Source organism: Ailuropoda melanoleuca, chromosome 1 (genome assembly GCF_002007445.2).
Source record: "Ailuropoda melanoleuca isolate Jingjing chromosome 1, ASM200744v2, whole genome shotgun sequence".
In the NCBI taxonomy this organism is placed as follows: Eukaryota; Metazoa; Chordata; class Mammalia; order Carnivora; family Ursidae; genus Ailuropoda; species Ailuropoda melanoleuca.
In genome coordinates, this window is record NC_048218.1 from 39,461,842 (window position 1) to 39,480,258 (window position 18,417).

General features: G+C 34.2%; 1 protein-coding gene and 1 pseudogene across 2 annotated transcripts in view; both read left to right on the forward strand.

Moving 5' to 3' along the window:
* The window catches only part of EPHA3 (EPH receptor A3), a 353,983-nt gene that overhangs the window by 184,551 nt on the left and 151,015 nt on the right, over positions 1 to 18,417 (forward strand). The gene's annotated exons all lie outside the window — the stretch shown is intronic.
* LOC105241685 lies at positions 12,296 to 13,018 on the forward strand (annotated as a pseudogene).

Sequence of the window (18,417 nt, forward strand, 5' to 3'; positions counted from 1 at the left end):
AAAGAGAGAAGAGGGAATTTCTAAGATGACCGACATTTAGATAAAAGAGCGTAATGAAACTATCAACAGAAAATGGAACACCAGGAGAGCTTAGTCTAGAAATCTAAAACTAAAATGAACCAAAGAAAAGTAGTGATAACATAATAAAATAATAATAAATAGAAATATTTATTAAATGTGCAATATGTGCAAACACTTTGCAAAAGTCTGTACGTGGACTATCTCATTCAATCATCACAGCTGTTAGAAGCTTTTATGATCATCTGCAATTTACGAATGAGGATATTGATCTGAGTCTTTTGCTTAAGGTGACAGCAAGAAGTGGTGGGGTCAGGATTTGAATCTCAATATATCCAGCTCCAGAGCCCAGTTTCCTATAGATAATTACCATTAAAATGATATAGGCAGAGTTTTAAAGAAAACATGTTGGACAGGAGTTTGTCTAACACTATATATCAAACAGGAAAATATAATTGATTTGTACACTATCGAGCTTTAAATAACAATTTTGAAGGCACTAAGTAGCAATTACTCTCATGGTTTTGCCTACCTACAATCTGAGATAGTATTACAGTATAAATGCATGTTCCTATATCAATTTTTCTTTTGGACATAAGATTATTTTATTTTTGTTGTCACATTATGCTTACCCCTAAGCCAAAGAAAGAAAGAATTTAAAACATTAGTGCTAGTGTTTACCAGGACTTGAACCACAATAGATTTATGTCTTGGGTAATTGTGATTACTTCATTTTGTTTATTATGTAGTGACTCAGTAAATCTTCTAATTGACAAGGAACCATTAAAGTCTCAAAACCAAAATGTCTTGTCTTTCCCTGTTGGAATATATATATATATATGTATATATATATATATTTTTTTTTCCCCTATCAGGAAGGTAGTACTTACTCCAACTGATTTCTTTTTCTGTAATAGAAGCTGTAGAGTTAACATCAATATAAACTACCCTTGAAACCCATTTAGCATCATCAATCTATGTAAAGTTTGACGTAGTAACAAAACTGCACACACAGGCACAAGCTAAGAAGCAGAGGGAAAATGGTAGGACTGAATTACTTAATACATACATGTTTCCAGACACCATGCTAAACAGCTTTATTTAGATGATCTCATTTAATACTTTCAACAATTATCTCCATTGTCTGAAATTTGCCCAGTGCCACTCAGGTAATAAGCTTTGGAGCCAGATTTCAACGTTCTGTCTGACATCAGAGTTCAAGTTTTTAACCACAATGTCACACTGTTCTGTACTAAGATATACTTGAATCAATATAGTGTCTGCTATTTATTTTAATAAAGGAAATCCTGTGTGGTGAAGCCAATTTCTTAAAAGTAAAACCTCTCAAAATGTGCAGCCTCTATCTTCTTACCATATTGTCATACCTATTCTCCAGAGACTTCTGAGTATCTCTTGCTTCTCCTTCTTTTTTAAGTTACATTGTTTGTGAGACCTGTTTATAAAGTCATGTGTCTGGTGTTTCTATGAAGGTATCAAATCATACCTTCAGAACCTATGACCTATTCTTTAAATAAATGCAATAGCAACCCATTTTGATTTTTCCCCTCTAAGGTGAATTGAACTTCCCTAAGCTGAATTTTCATAGTTGTTAAGAATTATCCAGAGTCAAACCTGGTGGCTAAAATGAATTACCAAATAAGAAAGGCCATTTAGGGATGAAAAGAAGAGAGTAGAAGAAAATGAGTGATGGATTTAAAGCACTGAGGAAGATTTTCTCTTGTGGCTTATAAAATGTCTCTTGTGGCAACGTCAAAAGAGAGTTCTCAAAAATATTTTGAGTTTCAGCTGCATTGTGGGATAAATATGAAACCTTCTCAATTGTCCACTTTCAAGCTGCCACAATTATTTGGAATGACATTTTGTGGATATTTTTGATAGAAACAGTTGATAATGTCACTTTTAGTAATAAAATATATATTTGGTCTTAAAAAGAGATTTTACTAAGCTTACTTTGAACAGAGACTAGCATATTACCACACACAAGGGATTAATAAATGTCAGTTTCAGTTATAAATTGGGTTTCCTATTAATTAAACTGAGTCACATGATACCTTGATTTACATATTTAAATATTTGCATCTCCCCATGCTTGTGGGTGTTTGTTATGGATTCAGCAACTATATTCAAAGAATAATTTCAGTCCTCTGAATCCTAATGTATTATAGTAAATATAAGTTGTGTAAATTCAGAGTTAAGTACAAAATACCAAAGGATACTTATTTACAGTTGAAATCATGAGCTTTTCCACAAATTTCTATGAACAGGGATATATTCTAATTTTTTTTTTTTTATTTTCTAAGAAGCTCAACACAACAGAACAGACCCTGGAATGTTAGTCTAGGATATTATATTGGTGTTTATAAGCTCTGTCAGAGTAAGGGTGTGAAGCTTAGGAAACATTATCAGGGATACAGGGGACTAAAACAAAATGTGGTGTGTATGTTTTGTGAATATTGATCTTTTTAACTTTGGGTGTATTCAAGTCAGTAAAGAAAAGAAAACTCTGATTGCCTCACCACTTTAGAAAAAAAATGTAATTACTTACACTGATGAAAGAATCTTGTCTGGACAATTAAGTAAACAAATAAAACAATTATTTTAAATTTCATGTTAGGGGATGGCATAGCACCAGCTTTTTCGGTTTATTGTCCAATCAATAAAATCCCAAAAGTCTTGTCACCTGTAATTAGAATAACAATCTATTTAGTCCATATTCTAAAGTCAATCATATTCATATTGTAATATAACACGATTTTTCCTACTTACAGTTCCTTTGCCGCCTATTGATAATCGTTTTATCTGCTATATAACAGCCTCTCTTTATATCTATTCTAGTTGATATAATGGAACAAAAAGGATTCTAATGTTTAACTTGCTTTGTGGGAGGTACAAAAGCCTTTTATTTCATATCCATTTGAGGAGTTTGACTCTATGCTAACTCAGTACAAGTTGAGAATAAGGACCTGAGTAGGTGGGAGTGATTAGAGGATTGCAGTCAGGAGCAAAGTGGTGAAAGATATTGTATGTGAATGAAGAATACCATATGGTATTCATTTCGTGTGTATATCATGGCTGCTTATTTTTCTAATATCCTCATCCCCACATGTTTTAAGATATCTAAAAATTTTCGAAATGTCTGTATGCTCTCTGAATTTAGAATCATAGTGGTTCCCTGCTTGCTAACATTCTCCTGAACTTTAGTTCACTGCTGTTGTTCTGGTATCGCTTGTGTTCTAAATGACATTAGAATTTGAAAAACTGCAATATCGTTTGGTCCAATAACAATATTCATGACAGGATTGTGTCAAGTATTCTTTGATCTTATTCTTTTCTCCTTCCTTTGTTCAAACTATATTTCTTGACTTTTAAAACGATTTTGATTGATGTTTGCCCTCCATACATCCTCTCTCTTTTTCTACTTGTAAGTGTTCTAAGTGCTCTTTTCTGTCTTCCGTTCACTGTTATCTTCAAAAGCTTCTTCCCAGTACCATTTTTAAAAAACATTTTCTCTTTAGTTCAAAAAGATGATCTTAAAATGTAAATCTAAATATCTGGAAAAAAGGGAAGGAAGAAAGTAAGAGAGGGAAAGGAAGGAAGAAAAGATGGTGAAAGGAAGAAAACAAGTGAGGGTAGGAAACAGAGAAGGAGGGGATAGTTTATAACATTGGAATTGGTTGTCATACATCTTTATTACTCCTCTACGTATGTCTTTACATATCAGTTCCTTATACAGAAATATGCAGGAGACAAGTTAGTCCACGTTGGAAATGATACTTGAGAGATGGATTATTTGGGAACATTTCAAACGAATAAGCATCTCATGTTGTTTTTATTTGTCTCTATAATATATTCAGGATGCTAAAAATAAAACAATTTTCTTTTATGGTATGAAAAAAATGGACTTCTTACACCAGGAAGAAAAACAAAAAGTTTAGTACAGAAAACTTTCACCACTCACAAATAGTTCAGATAGCCTTTTGTGTATCATTGTGCTTTTATGTCCAAGGTTATCAAAGGGAGGGTTTTTTTAAATTTTTTTTAAGATTTTATTTATATATTCATGAAAGACTGAGAGACAGAGAGTGGCAGAGGCAGAGGGAGGAGACTCCCCACTGAGCAGAGAGCCCAATGCAGGGCTCAGTCCCAGGACCCTGGGATCATGATCTAAGCCAAAGGCAAGTGCTCAAGCAACTGAGCCACCCAGGCGCCCCACCAAAGGGAGTTTAAAGTTGTTATCTCTTTATGTGTTTGACCAAATAAGAGCTGATCCAGACCTGGTTTTGTTTTGTTTTTTTCTGGGTTGACTTTCAAACCAATGAATCTTTAGGTTGTTTTCTTCTACATTGACAATCTGTTGAAACCCATAACTAAGAGAACTTTTAGTTCAGGTAGCATCCCTAGTCCTTGCTTTGCTACTACTCAGTTGGATGTAAATTTAAAGGTCCTTGGATCTTTAGAACAAGCTGCAGCTTTTGATAAAATTTTCATCACCATCACCTTATCAGACTTAGCCTTTTAGCAACAAACTCCCCACTTTCTATCTAGTCCAGTACGAGCTGGATTACTGAGCTTCAGTGTTAACCCCTCTTACCCTTCCCTATCTCTTCTCAACACAGACCTATGATAGTTTTCTAAGTTAGCCAATTCATTTTCTCCTCTGTCCCATATCCTCCATGGATCCCCTATTTATTCAGGATAGAAGTGAAAATCCTTATACTGACTTTGAATCCCACACATAATTTGGCTTTGGTGGCTCATCTTTTATGACTCTCCCTATCAGTTCCACCACTCTGGGTACACTGGACATCTTAAAGTTCCTGACCTATATCCTCATTCTAGGGTCTTTGTTCTGGCTGTTTATTAGTCCAGGGAACAGTCTTTTTCGGTATCTACATGATAAATGCCTTTACNTTCCACCACTCTGGGTACACTGGACATCTTAAAGTTCCTGACCTATATCCTCATTCTAGGGTCTTTGTTCTGCTGTTTATTAGTCCAGGGAACAGTCTTTTTCGGTATCTACATGATAAATGCCTTTAGCCCAAGTTAGTGTTTGCTCAAATCCATTACAATCTGACGGCTCTATTTAAAACATTCTCCTCACACACTACTTTCTTAATGTCATAGCTTATTTTTTATTTTTGCATTTTAATTACCAATGTATCTAACAGAAAACATAATATATTTATTTATTATATTCCTAATTTATGTTCTATTTCCTTTCCCTCTCTCCCCTCTCCTTCCCCACTGTTCAGTGCACACTACAATGGAACCTCCAAGAGGGCAGGGTTATCGGTTTTGTTTACCGATGAATCTTAAGCATGTTGAAAGTTCATGGAACATAATTACTGCTAATTAATATTTGATGAATTTATAAATGGGAATGTTTCCAGAAGTGTCATTAGGTGAATGAGGATCTTACTTCAATGTTATCTTATCTGGTCATGTGATTAAAATATAATTCGTTTTAAGAATTACTTTTTAAAAATGTTATTTGTATTTAAAACTACTTCACTTAGCAATTTTTATATGGAGCATGCTTCTCTTTTGCACTAGGAATCATTTTTAGTTAAAGAATTATCCCATATACACTTGCAATACTTCCCATTTCCTCACAGCTTTTTCTTGTTTTGTTACCTTTTTTTAAATTACTGTTATAATCATCTTCCCATTCTGAATATCTGTTTTAGCCCTCTCTGATTTTATACTTTTCAACATGATTAGCTGTTTAGCACAGGACATGAAAATTGCTACAGTTTAAAGGAAAAAGTAGGGGAGCTTGGGTGGCTCAGTTGGTTAAGGGTCTAACTTCGGCTCAGGTCATGATCTCAGGGTCCTGGGATCAAGCCCTGCATTGGGCTCTGCACCCAGCAGGGAGCCTGCTTGTCCCTCTGACCCTCTCCCTGCTTGTGCTCTCTCTCTCTCTTTTAGATTAATAAATAAAATCTTTAAAAAAAATAAAGGAAAAAGTAAAGGCTAAGAAAAGTATCACTCTGCATGACAAATTATACCATCTGTTAACAGAGGACAGAATTGACATGTTGTAACTTTAGTTTTATTCTGTGAACATTTGTAAATACATTTATAGTAAGGAACTACTGAAAGTTCCTTTTTGAACATGCCATGTAAGATAGAGGATAGAATATTAGGTTGATATTTAGAAAATCATAGATAAAAATTCCTCAGTGTTATTACTTTCTTGTGTAACGTGAATGGGTCACTTCACGCCTCTGAAACTTATTCTTTAATATCTTGTTAACCTTTAAAATTCACTGATTTTACTATATATTTTGGGTTCTTGACTGTTAGATGGAAAACTGTAACGTGTCTTTTCTGACGCTCGTGTTTGTACCATTTTCCATGCTGACCATATCAACTCGTGGGCTGCTCCCACTTCAGATCACTGCTTGCCTGGCTTTGCGTCCCTTCTCACAATATGCATCGTATCAGATTCGTCCGCTCTGTTTTACAGTGCAAAGAATAAATCTTTGTGAAAGCAACTTCCTTTTATTTTTCTTTTATTATTCTAGCCAATTAACAACACACCAAGTCAAATATCAAGTAGAACAAAAGTCATTTTAATGGAGAGTTGCATTTCCTAAAAGGGGACACGTGGATGCAAAAATAAGTGACCACAATCATGTGCAATTATCATCGATAGAATCAGCTGATACACCTTGGCAGATGTAGCTGTGGAGTAGTCCTGGTCCTTGCCATCACCCTCACCGTCATCACCATCATCATCACCATCATCATCCTCAGTGTTCTTTTTGTGCTTCCTCTGCTTTAGGCAATGTTCTAAGCATTCTACATTTAATAGTGATTAATCTCAATAATCATAGTGTGAAACAGTTAGTGTTTTGGTCCTTGTTATACAGGTGAAAACCTGAGGCACAAAGAGGTTAAGTGATCTGTTTAAGGTTATAGCGCTTGAAAATGGTGAAGTCAAAATTCTAACTGAAGTATTCAAATCTATTTTTCTTAGTTACTCTATTATTTTGGTTTTATCCTTCCTGTTAAATTCTAGGCAGAGAATTTAAGTCACCTCACAACAATGAACTCTATTGAAATTATCATGAAAGCAAAAGTTGGGGTTGTTAGATGACATTGTGAATATTTGTGGTTACGATAGAATTCATGTTAGCACTGGCTTTCAGAAAATTTAATTTTCCTATTTCAGCCATCTTAACAAAGTATCCCAGAAAGTACTTAGTGACCATATAAAGTTCTGAATGACAAATTATAGTTGAATTTTGGGTTAGACCTTTGGGAAACAAAGATATGGGCTGTATAATGGCAGTAAAATTAATGTTATAAAACTCAGGTCTGATAGATTATCAGACTCCCTGGCCTTTCCAGGTCAGTTCACCTAAGCTCAGTCTAGCCGTTCATTCATAGCAAATTTTGAGTAATCCTCAAAAAAGCCCTGTGGATTTGAATCTGTTTGGTCCTGACTATGCTGTGGTTTGGCTAGGCTGAAAGCTGAGAGTAGAAATCTGTGCCTTCCACAACTTGTCAGGTGATACTTGCCAACTGTGAAATTGGTCCTTTTGAATTTGACATAACCCCTGCTAGATGAAGTACCTTTCAGGACTTCTTTGGTTAGGAATGAAGAAAAAAGCCTCAAAATTGAAAGATTCTCATATTAAATAGTTATTTGTTCCTCTCACATTTCAAAATATTAGGCCTATATTTGTAACTTCAAATTTAAAGGAATAGTAATTTGACATTAAATTTTATATTAACATATGATATTGGTATAAGTGACTACATTTTACTGGGTGTCAGGAAGCTTGATGAATTTCAATTTTCCTGATACATAGATTGTTTCAAATTCTCTTCTCTATGCTTATATTGTACCTAAGATTATTTAAACCTAGCTACACTAGGGGTGCCTGGGTGGCTCAGTCGGTTAAGGACCAGTGACCGACTCTTGATTTCGACTAAGGTCATGATCTCAGGGTCGTGATCACAGGGTCATGGGATTGAGTCCCGTGCTGGGCTTGTGCTCAGCAGTCTGCTCGTTCCTCTTCCTCTACTCCTCTCTCTCTCCTCTCTCTTTCTCATTAAATAAATAAAATCTCAAAAAAAAAAAATAACCTAGCTACACTAAATCCTCCTCTGGATCATCATCTATATGGCTAAGATAGATGGATAGATAGATAGATGATAGATAGATAGATAGATAGATAGATAGATAGATAGATAGATAGATGATAGATAGATGGATGATAGATAGATGATAGATAGATAGATGATAGATAGATAGATAGATAGATAGATAGATAGATAGATAGATGATAGATAGATGATGGATAGATAGATAGATAGATAGATGATAGATAGATAGATAGATGATAGATAGATGATGGATAGATAGATAGATAGATAGATAGATAGATAGATGATAGAGCCAAAGAAGTTTGAGAAAGGGCTTCAGTGTGAACTAGGATCATCAAAGTTCAGAAGTAAACAGAAGCTTAATGAATGAAGCTAACTATGACTTAAAGTAGGGAGGGGCCTTGCAATGGACAAAATGTGGAGCCATGGTGCAGGGAGCAACTGAGAACGCTTGAAATAGAGGTTATACTAAAGGCCCTAACTGAAGTAGTGGAAAATAAAGAGGAAGAAGTCAAAAGGGAGCAAATTATTTATGGATGAGTTAAGGGGATGGATTTTGCCAGTAATTTTGCTAACTACAGATTTTAAGCTGAGAAATGACATTCAACTCAGCAAACATTATGAACCATCACCTTGGCTATAGTTGGTTGCAGGTAGTGAGACTGAGGTATTGAGATTTGTGGAGTGATGAAGAGGTTTGTGTAAAAGGATCTAGGAATAACAATTTGAATGCAACTCAGTAATGCTATGTTGATAAAAAAAATTAAGGAGGTTAATATTGAATGCACATGTAAAATGGATTGGATGGCAAAGGCAATGGATTCAGGAAGATATTCAATCTTTTTTTAGACTACCTTTTCATATGAATGATCTCTGTTCCCTAATCCCTACACTTAGGAGGCAAAGAGGAAAATTCTTAGAATTATTGGAGAAGTTAGATAGTAAAAAAATAGTAAAATATTCAAGAATATTGTTAGAAATTTTCGAGAAGATAGTAAAAAAAAAAAAAAAAAAATGTCCCAACACTGTGAAAGCTTCTTAAACGAGGGCATGGGGAAAATACCAAATATCACTTAACAGATCAAGTAGACTGTAAGAATGTGAAGAAAAAGCCCCTTTCAGTTTAGGGATTGGAAGATTAGTCTTGACTTTCATCCCAATGGTTCCCATTAAATTGGTTAAAGTTGAATCAATGAGCATGAGAAAGGAGAAAGGATACCCTTTCCATAATTGTTTTGGAGATGAAAAATTAAAAGTTACATCAGCATTTTGGCATGGAGAAGGGGATTATGAGAAGATGTTACTTTGTTTCCTTTAGGAAAGCAGTGTCTTGAGCTCGTCTATGACCATTGGGAGAGAGGCTAATGAATATGAGACATCATAATTGATAATACCTAACATGGGAGAAATGGTGAGAATCCTGTGCAGGTGGAAGACGTATGACAGAGAGAAGTACTAATTGTTAGTTTTAGACTCTCAAGTCACGCAGTTTTTTGGTAATTATTGCTATACCCTTTCAACCTCACACCATATACACGCGTCCGCATACACGCATGCACGCACAGAGCCCCGCGTCTATCTGAACCTTAATTAGCCTATTGCTCATGTTCAGAGCATTTCCAAATGGGCAGCTTAGTCTTTACTGTTATTGTTATTTTAATTCATTTATTTGATAGCCTTCAGCTAGGGATATTTTTATTTTACTGCCAAACCTGTGTTTCTTGTGTCAATAGTAATTTAAGTCGAATTTCTACTTTTTTTTTAAGAAGTAACTGAATACAGGCTTAAAGACCTTGAGAGATATTTTGGTCTATCCTTCCTTTCTTTTTTCTACACAATAAAATGCCTCCACACACACAAATATTCCATATTGTCACTCTCATATCCTGTGGTTTTTGTCTCTCTTTTACACATCTTGTGAATTAAAGCTCAGAAGAAACTGGACTCATTACTTTACAACCAAGATTCTTATAGTAAGTCAGATCTCTGATGGAAAACCCGCAGGGTGATCTTCACAAGCTTTAAGCTCTCTGTTCTAAGTGAAAAGTGGCACAATTTCTAAAATGTCCACAGACTGTCGCCCAGTAGAGTTTTTAATGAGCTGGTATCTGTACGACCCGTTGAGCAGTTCAAACCAGGCTTCTTTATGTATAGAGTAGGTACATAAAAGTAAAAGACAAGTAAGTAGAAAAGCATATTAGATCACGAGAGTACTAATTTTAAGGGATAGGAAAAATATAAAATACAATAGCTTTAAAGAAAAAGTAGAAATTGAAGGGATGTTCACAAATATCCTTCCAAATGAACAGAATAATGTCAGACTGCTTTGGAAACATTATGAAATGCTTTCCTAAAAACTCTTAGTGTTATATAGTGTTTCTTAGCTGTATATTCTTAATGGTAAATAGTTTCACTAGAAAGCACTTTGAGGAGATGAAGCTTAGCTTAAATTATTTTAATTCTTCCATTTCTTGACATAAACTATTTTTTTACCCTGTTTTTTATATCCTGGGCCTTACTGCTATCTCCAAAACCTTATTTACTCACTCTCCAAAAGGCAGGAATACATTCTGCTAAGTAAAGTATCTATTAATTAGTAATGAACTCCTGGAAGTCAATAAATAAAATAAATCTCCCAGTAATGCATCACAGTTATGTCTTGGTAGATGTTTGAATATAAGACCTAGATAACTTAGTTGGACTGCTGATGTGTTGACAAATATTTTATGTATCAACAATAGTAAAAAAGCAAATTTTAGTCTTTTTGAGATATCTTAGCCTGTAATTTGTATGTTTGTTTTGTTTTATAAGCATAGAGATTAGGAGCACAACCTCTGAAACCAAAATACCTTGGTTCTTATCCAATTCCTAGCTAGTTACTTCCTTTATCTGGTGCTTGGTCTTCCACTCTGTATCATGGAGCTCATAATGGTACTGATAAAGAGATTGTAGTGAAAATTAAATAAAATCAGGAAGATACCTGGCAAATAGTAAGCATTCTATGAATGATCACTCCTATAATTTTTTTCAAATAAAAATATATGATACATATTATATAATGACCCTCCCCATAAAGAAAAAAAAGAAAAAAGGAAAGAAAGAAAAAGAAAGAAGATGTATTTCAGATTCTGGACTACAAAGAGAAAAAAGAATAAAAGAATTTAACTTCAACACATTTTCTTTTGTTCCCCTAACTATTAACCTTGACAAAGGAGTGCTGACATTTTGGAGAAATGGACTTTTTGGTGAATATTACCATTTCTTTGTTCTTGCTTTTTACATTTACTGTGTCAACCAACAATCTAAGTGAAACCATACAAACGTTGGTGTCCAAAATGGAATAAAAGGTGATATTGGGATATGAGTAACAGAAATGGATTTTAAAATCCTGCATTTTATTTCCATGTATATCATTCACTTGGGCTGGAAAGAAACAAATTATAATCATAATTGAGTCAAGGCATTTTCAGAATTTTTCAGGTGTGCTGAAGTTCAATGTTCTTTTTAGTGCTAGCCAAAGGACCCAATGGATTTAAGAGAGTCATGGTCCAAGCCATTAACTGTCTCTTAAAATTCATGTTTATTATTCTAAGTTAGTAAATATGGATTGTCTTTCTTCAGCAAATGCCAACTCTGGAATTGTTTATTATCTATCTTATTAATACTTCCAAAAGGCTCTTTGACCTTAGAGTATCCTTCCTTTGCACAGACACTTGTATTTTCGACACTTCATAGCTGGCGATGCAACCTAGAATATTTTCCATGTAATGTCTAAAATTATTCTGAGATTTGCTGTCCAATGTGGAATTGCCAAGAATATTGAAGAGTGGCTTTGGGAATGGTACAACTTAGGCATAATTTTGTTGAAAAAGAAAAGAGAACACCAAAAATGAAAAGAAAATCCTTAAAGTGAAGTAAATGACAATTAAGGAGAAGTGGAGGGATGGAATCTGTGTGGCTTTTCAAAGTCTTGGCCCCTCACTTCCTGTGGTCAGCCCATTCCTCCACAAAGCTTTTTTGGTTTACTTGTTTCAGGCCTTTGGTCACATATATTTGTGACCTGTTGTAATAATAAAATCAACATGAAATGTGGTGTCAGCATCTTCTGTGGTATCCTCCATTGCCCTCCCAAGTCATGGAGGTGAAGGCCATGTGCATGCTGAAAGGCCAGGGCTGGGTGGAGGGCACCATCCACTTTGCACAGAAGAGAAGTGGGCCTTTTGTGATAATCAGGAACCAATTCAAGATTGACTGAAGTAAAGCATAGATTCCACATCCATCAATTAGGAGGTAATTCACAAGGCTATACCAGTGCAGGTCCTCACTTTAATCCTCTATCCAAAAAAAAAAAAAAAAAAAGGCGGGCCAAAGGATCAAGAAAGCCATGTTGGAGACTTGGGTAATGTGACTGCTGGTAAGGCTGGTGTGTCCAATATGTCTAGGAAGATTCTCTGACTGAACACTCAGGGGACTATTCTGTCATTGGCAGCACAATGGTGGTCCTCGAAAAACCAGATAACTTGAGCAAAGGTGGAAGTGAAGAAATTACACAAACAGGAAACATTGGCCGTCATTTAGCTTGTGGTGCAATTGGGATCCCCAAGAAAATATTCCCTAGGACGTGGTCTGAGTCCTAGTAATTCATGTGTTATTTTGTTAGTTGTAGAAATTTAATTTGATAAACATTAAACACTGTAACCTTAAAAGTGTAATTTGTGTGATTCTTTAGTTGGTTTAAGTACCTGTAATGAGAACTGATTCATGATCACTTGGAAGATTTGTTTAATTTTATAAAACTCATATTCAGTTGAAATGTCTATTTCAATGATCTCTGTATTTTACCAGGCTTAATAATCATATATGGGTCTTAAACTTAATTGTCTGAATTTCTTCAATCATCATTCAAGCCTGCAATAAACAAATACACCATATGGCATTAAAGTATCAAAATTGAAACTCTAACAAAACAAAACAACGTATTTGTAATGTAAACTCTTTGCTGAAGGACTTAAAGTACTCAGGGCTTATAATAATACTTACCTTTTCTATTTATTAATACGTCTCACAAATTCTAAGAAAACTTCTAAGAAATTGGAGATGGTGTTTTGTAGAAACAACCTAAAATGTGAAAGTTCATTCACAGTTACACAATAACTTGTTTTTAGTGAGTCCTTAGGATTTTCTATATAGACAATCACGTAGTCTGTGAATAAAGACAGTTTTAAGCATTTCTTTCTAAATCTACCTTTCTCCTTTAAATGTTATCAGTATTTACTTTGTGTTTTTCTGTTATATTTTTAGATTCAGATACATTTATAAGTGTATTTCTTCCCCCTGTGTTGATGTTTTATGCCTCTCCTGTGTCTGATAACATTTATTTCCTTAAAGCTTATTTTGTCTGATGTCAACATAGCTACTCCAGTTCTCTGATGCTACTATATTCATGGTGCATCTTCTTCCATCTTTTTCACTTCTAACTTATTTTTGTTTTTGAATTTAAAGTGTATTTTTTATATATCGTAAACAGTTGATTGTTGCTTTCTTGATCCAATTTGACTGACTCTGCTATATGTTTGGAGTATTTATTTCTTTCAGATTTCTGTTTCTCCCTTAATCTTTTCTTGTTCTGTTAACCATTATTTTAATATAGCAATTAATTCATGTATCACTTTGATTCTTCTATTAACTTTTAAACTATACTTCCTTGTGTTACTTTTTTGGTGGTTTCTGTAGTGATTTCTGTGTACATCTCTACCTTATCAATATCTACTTCAAGTTGATAGTAAATTGCTTCTGGCAAAATATCGGAAATTTTTATAAGTATAGCTCCCCACTCCTGCAATTGTTATCATATATATTATATCATATATACCATATATGATATAATATCAAACATATATATCAAATTTAAAGTCTAATGTTTAAAGACATGGGGCCTTTAAATAATTTAAGAAAAGAAGTAATATATTAGTTAATAGTAACAGAAGGGAAAAAGCAAAAATCATTAGACTTGCACGCTTTTATCTTTGTCATTCCAGCTTCTAAATTCTACACATTTTTTTTCAGAGCTGTCATTAGTAAAATAAAATGATATATTCTCTTATCATGGGAAACATATAATTTTTGTAAAGCATACTATTCTTGTAAGAATTCCAAATTTTTGTGATTCTATGGTGTTAACTTGGAATAGAGGTAATTATGAATTTGATATTATATTGTACACACAGAGAGAGACACATGCTGTATTAGCATTTTATATTGCTTTTCATTTTACTAAGCACTTCAACATGCCTTTCTCCATCTGGTTGTTTGAGGGATCTACTGTTACAGAGTATTACACGAGTTAAATATGTTCTGAGAGGTCAATTTTTCTGCCACAGATTATGTAGTCAAATTTCAAATATTGTCAAATTTAGTCACTTCTTTCACCATGAAATTATCAGCACATGGTCAAATCAATATTTTGATGCTATATGAAAGGCTTCATTTCTAATTTTTAAGGTAGTTAATAAATACTTTGTGTTTTGTTTTGTTTTGTGCCTTTGAAAGTATATGACAGAATTTTTTATGTAAACTAATGGGTCATGAGGATTACATGGTGAGGAATAAGATACTTTGTTCAAACAATGGGAGAGCTTTGATACAGTGGGCATCAATATGATGTAATGCAAAGCAATTTATAATGTGCTTATCAAAGATCCAAAGTGCACTGATTATAGAGTGAAAGCTCTTGGAAATAAATTATGAAAGGATTCAAATGAAGACACACGTTTTCATGACTGTGCCTCGTTTCCAGAGCCTGGTGATAGTCCTGTTGTTCTCAGCATGTACTTGAGGATGACCTCATTGGTCACATTGCTGCATTCAGCTATCTGGCACCTAGATGGCAGCCTACAAAATATAAACACAGTGCCTTCAAATGGACCATAAAGCCTGACTAAAATCTACAAATTAGTAATAGAAATACCTGTTACACCATTACATCATTTGGGAACATCTAGCAAATGACTCCCTGATGTGTTTACTTGGAAAAAAATAGTGTGTGTGTGTGAGAGAGAGAGAGAAAGAGAGAGAGAGAGAAATGTGCATGAATGTGTGTGCAAAACTTATTTTATGTTTCTTAAAATGTAAAGTCTTATCACAGGAGTGTATGCCAACAGAAAGTGGACTTGAGAAGGACAGTGTTGGAGAGCATGCTTTGATTATCAGTCATATTATGTAATGAGACATTTGGAACAAGAGCTATAGTTCAGAACTCAGTGGACAGGAACAATTCAGTGCACCTTCAGAAATTAATAAAAGCTTTTTTGTCTTGTGGATAGTAGTGACTCCCACAAATGTGTTACCATTGATCTGTTTTAGCAATGACATTTAATCTTGTTTTAGGAGACTCTTCCCTAAGGTTGAATGAATACTGCTGTCTTTTGATTTAGGATGCTTGAAGCCTGTGAAGAGAATTTAAAAAAAAGAAAAGAAAAAAGAAAAGAAAAGAAAAGAAAGAAAAAGAAAAAGAAAAAGAAAATTTTTAAAAAGGCCGTGTTATCTTCTTAACCATCTAAGATTTAGCAGTTCAGGCAGATTTCCTTCTCTTCAGGCCTTACATGGGATTTGCCTCACACATAGCTTCATGGAGAGAAGCCAGTGATGAGAAGATGTAGGTGCCAGCAAATTTAATTATGATAGATGAAGCATGGTTTCAAATAAAGATTTATTCTCATTTCAGAACTTCATATTCTAGTTGACCTTATTTCTTGAGAATAGAAATCTGGGATGCAGGTCCCCTGAATTATCTCTAAAGCATTATCATAAGAAAAACGTGCCTACTGCGGTGTTTGTCAATCAAGAGACAGCTTGCGTGGGGTATCTGTCAACCCAGATATAGAAGCAAGGAAAATGGATGAGTCACATTTTTATGCCCCCTTGAACTACCTTTCTATTATTTAATATAAATATAAAAAGTATTTCTCGAAAGGATTCATACTGAAAGAGAAGCCTCTTATGATCTACTCCTTGCCTGGGGAGATATCATGAGGAAGAAAGTGTTTGTCAGTATTAACTCTTTCAAATACTGTAGCTGGCACGAAAGTAAACACAGGAGGGGAAACCATCCTGAATTATGGATGTTGTGTCCTATTTTCATGGCACCAGGTGGGAATGTTAACACTTAATCAGTCTCTCTGGCATTATTTCCCGTCCATATTGCCAACTTTATCACCGTGAAAAATGCTTTGATCCTCTTCTGTGGTGTCAAGAACAACAGGCCACAGCATCAATGACATTCTAATCAGTGGGGTATCATTTCACATTAGTTGTTATCAGATATGATATTTCACTAATGCATTTTGACAACATGTAGCACAATACAGGGGCCTCTCTCTCTCTTGATATAGATATAGGTATGTAGATGCTGATATATATATCTCTTAAAATGGAGATTAATCACAGAACGCTTTTGTTTCTCTCACTGTTTAAGACTTTGAAGACAGAAAGAAATATCCTCTTTAAAAATGTGCTACCTCTTCCTCCTTAAAGTGTCTAATGTGCTTTTACAGAAAATGAACCAAATCCGTGGATTTTTGAACACACATGACCATTACACGTATTAAAACAATGCCCAGACTGAAATGCTCAGAACTGGAAAATGTTAACATTCTACACAAGTACCAGTTGGTAACTACAACTGTAAAATAATAACAAAAGCTCCTTTTTAGTAAGTACCTTCTCTGTATTAACACCTTATGAATGGTCATTTCAGTGTTCATGACTGCTCTTTGAGGTAGACATTTCTGTATTCACTATGCACCTGTGGAAATTAAGTTCAAAGAAGTTGAATAACTTCGACATGATCACTCAAAATGCAGCAAAACCCTGATTCTCCCAGAGATCCAACTTTACCATCTTCATGCACTTTCTACTGCCATTCAAGGCCACCCTCTCTACCTTTTTAAAATCTATTATCCAATTGTCAAATTATTCTAAATTTAGAAAAATTAGAAAAAATAGGAATTCTTGGCCATAATTGAAAGAAAATGTTGCAGTGTGATCTAAAATGATGGTCACAGAAAGTCAGCTTGAAATATTTTAGAATAGCTCCACAATTAGATTTTTTTGTCTTTGGAATTGCCTTTTTTTCTTTTTTACACTGTTTAATAATCAGTTAAGAGAACTAGGAGGTATAGCATACTAGCATTTTCAACTAGCAGGAAAGAAAATAAAGAATTGATAAATATTAATGTGTTGTAGATCCAAGACAGATTTGGAGCACAAGAAAATTTCAAATCTAGGTATATTTGAATCAGGCTCTGTGTTGCCAAAGAGCAGGGCATTATTGACAAATGCGAGCGGGAAAGGATATGTCTAAAGAGAGAGTTGAAGAGAAATAGCAAAATTCCATAAAAAATTAACAACCTACCCACTAATTCCAAAAGGACCAGTCCTAATTGTATACATTGATGAAATGTATCTTGATATATATTGACCTGTAAAGTCAGAACTATGAGATATCCTGGATAGAAAACAAAATTTTTGCCTTAAAATATTAAGAAAATGTTAAGGCTTCCCCATTTCCCCTCCAAAATGTACACAGCTTTTATTTCTAATAATGCAAACTATTAGTATGAATGCATTCTATCTACTCAGTATGTAAGACAGACTAGACATTTTCCTTAGATTATTTTTACAGTTAAAAAAAGTTAGAGAGAACATTTTGTATCAGACTAAAAATAATTCAAACAGATGAGGTAATGCATTCTTTTGCATCACTTCTACATAAGCAATATTCTTTGAGGTTTCTAAGTGGCTTAAAAGGCGATTTTATAGGTTGAAATATTGTCCTTCCTAGTTTTATGGCCAGAGCAAAACAGTACTCGTCTGGAATGCATATAATATTGCACACAGGGTTAATTAGGTTAGGGATGAATTAATTTGTAACAATTTCCGTTATTTGACAGGCATCAATAATATAGTATATTACTTGCATTCCAGACATCAGCATACTGCCATGACCCAGTCAGATTCAATTTGAGAAAATCTTGGATCAGATGAATATTTTATTATTGATTTTTTATAACATCATATTTTACAATCAGGCTTGGTTATAAAACACCATAATACCTTGAGGAGATATTTTAGAAAGCTATACTGTTGATGAATGGAAATCATACTTTTTGGAGTGAAATGGAAACTTACCGTTCTCTTCCTGGAATGAGATGTTAAGGTATAATTTTGTATATTATTAACATCTATTAAAGAAGTTTC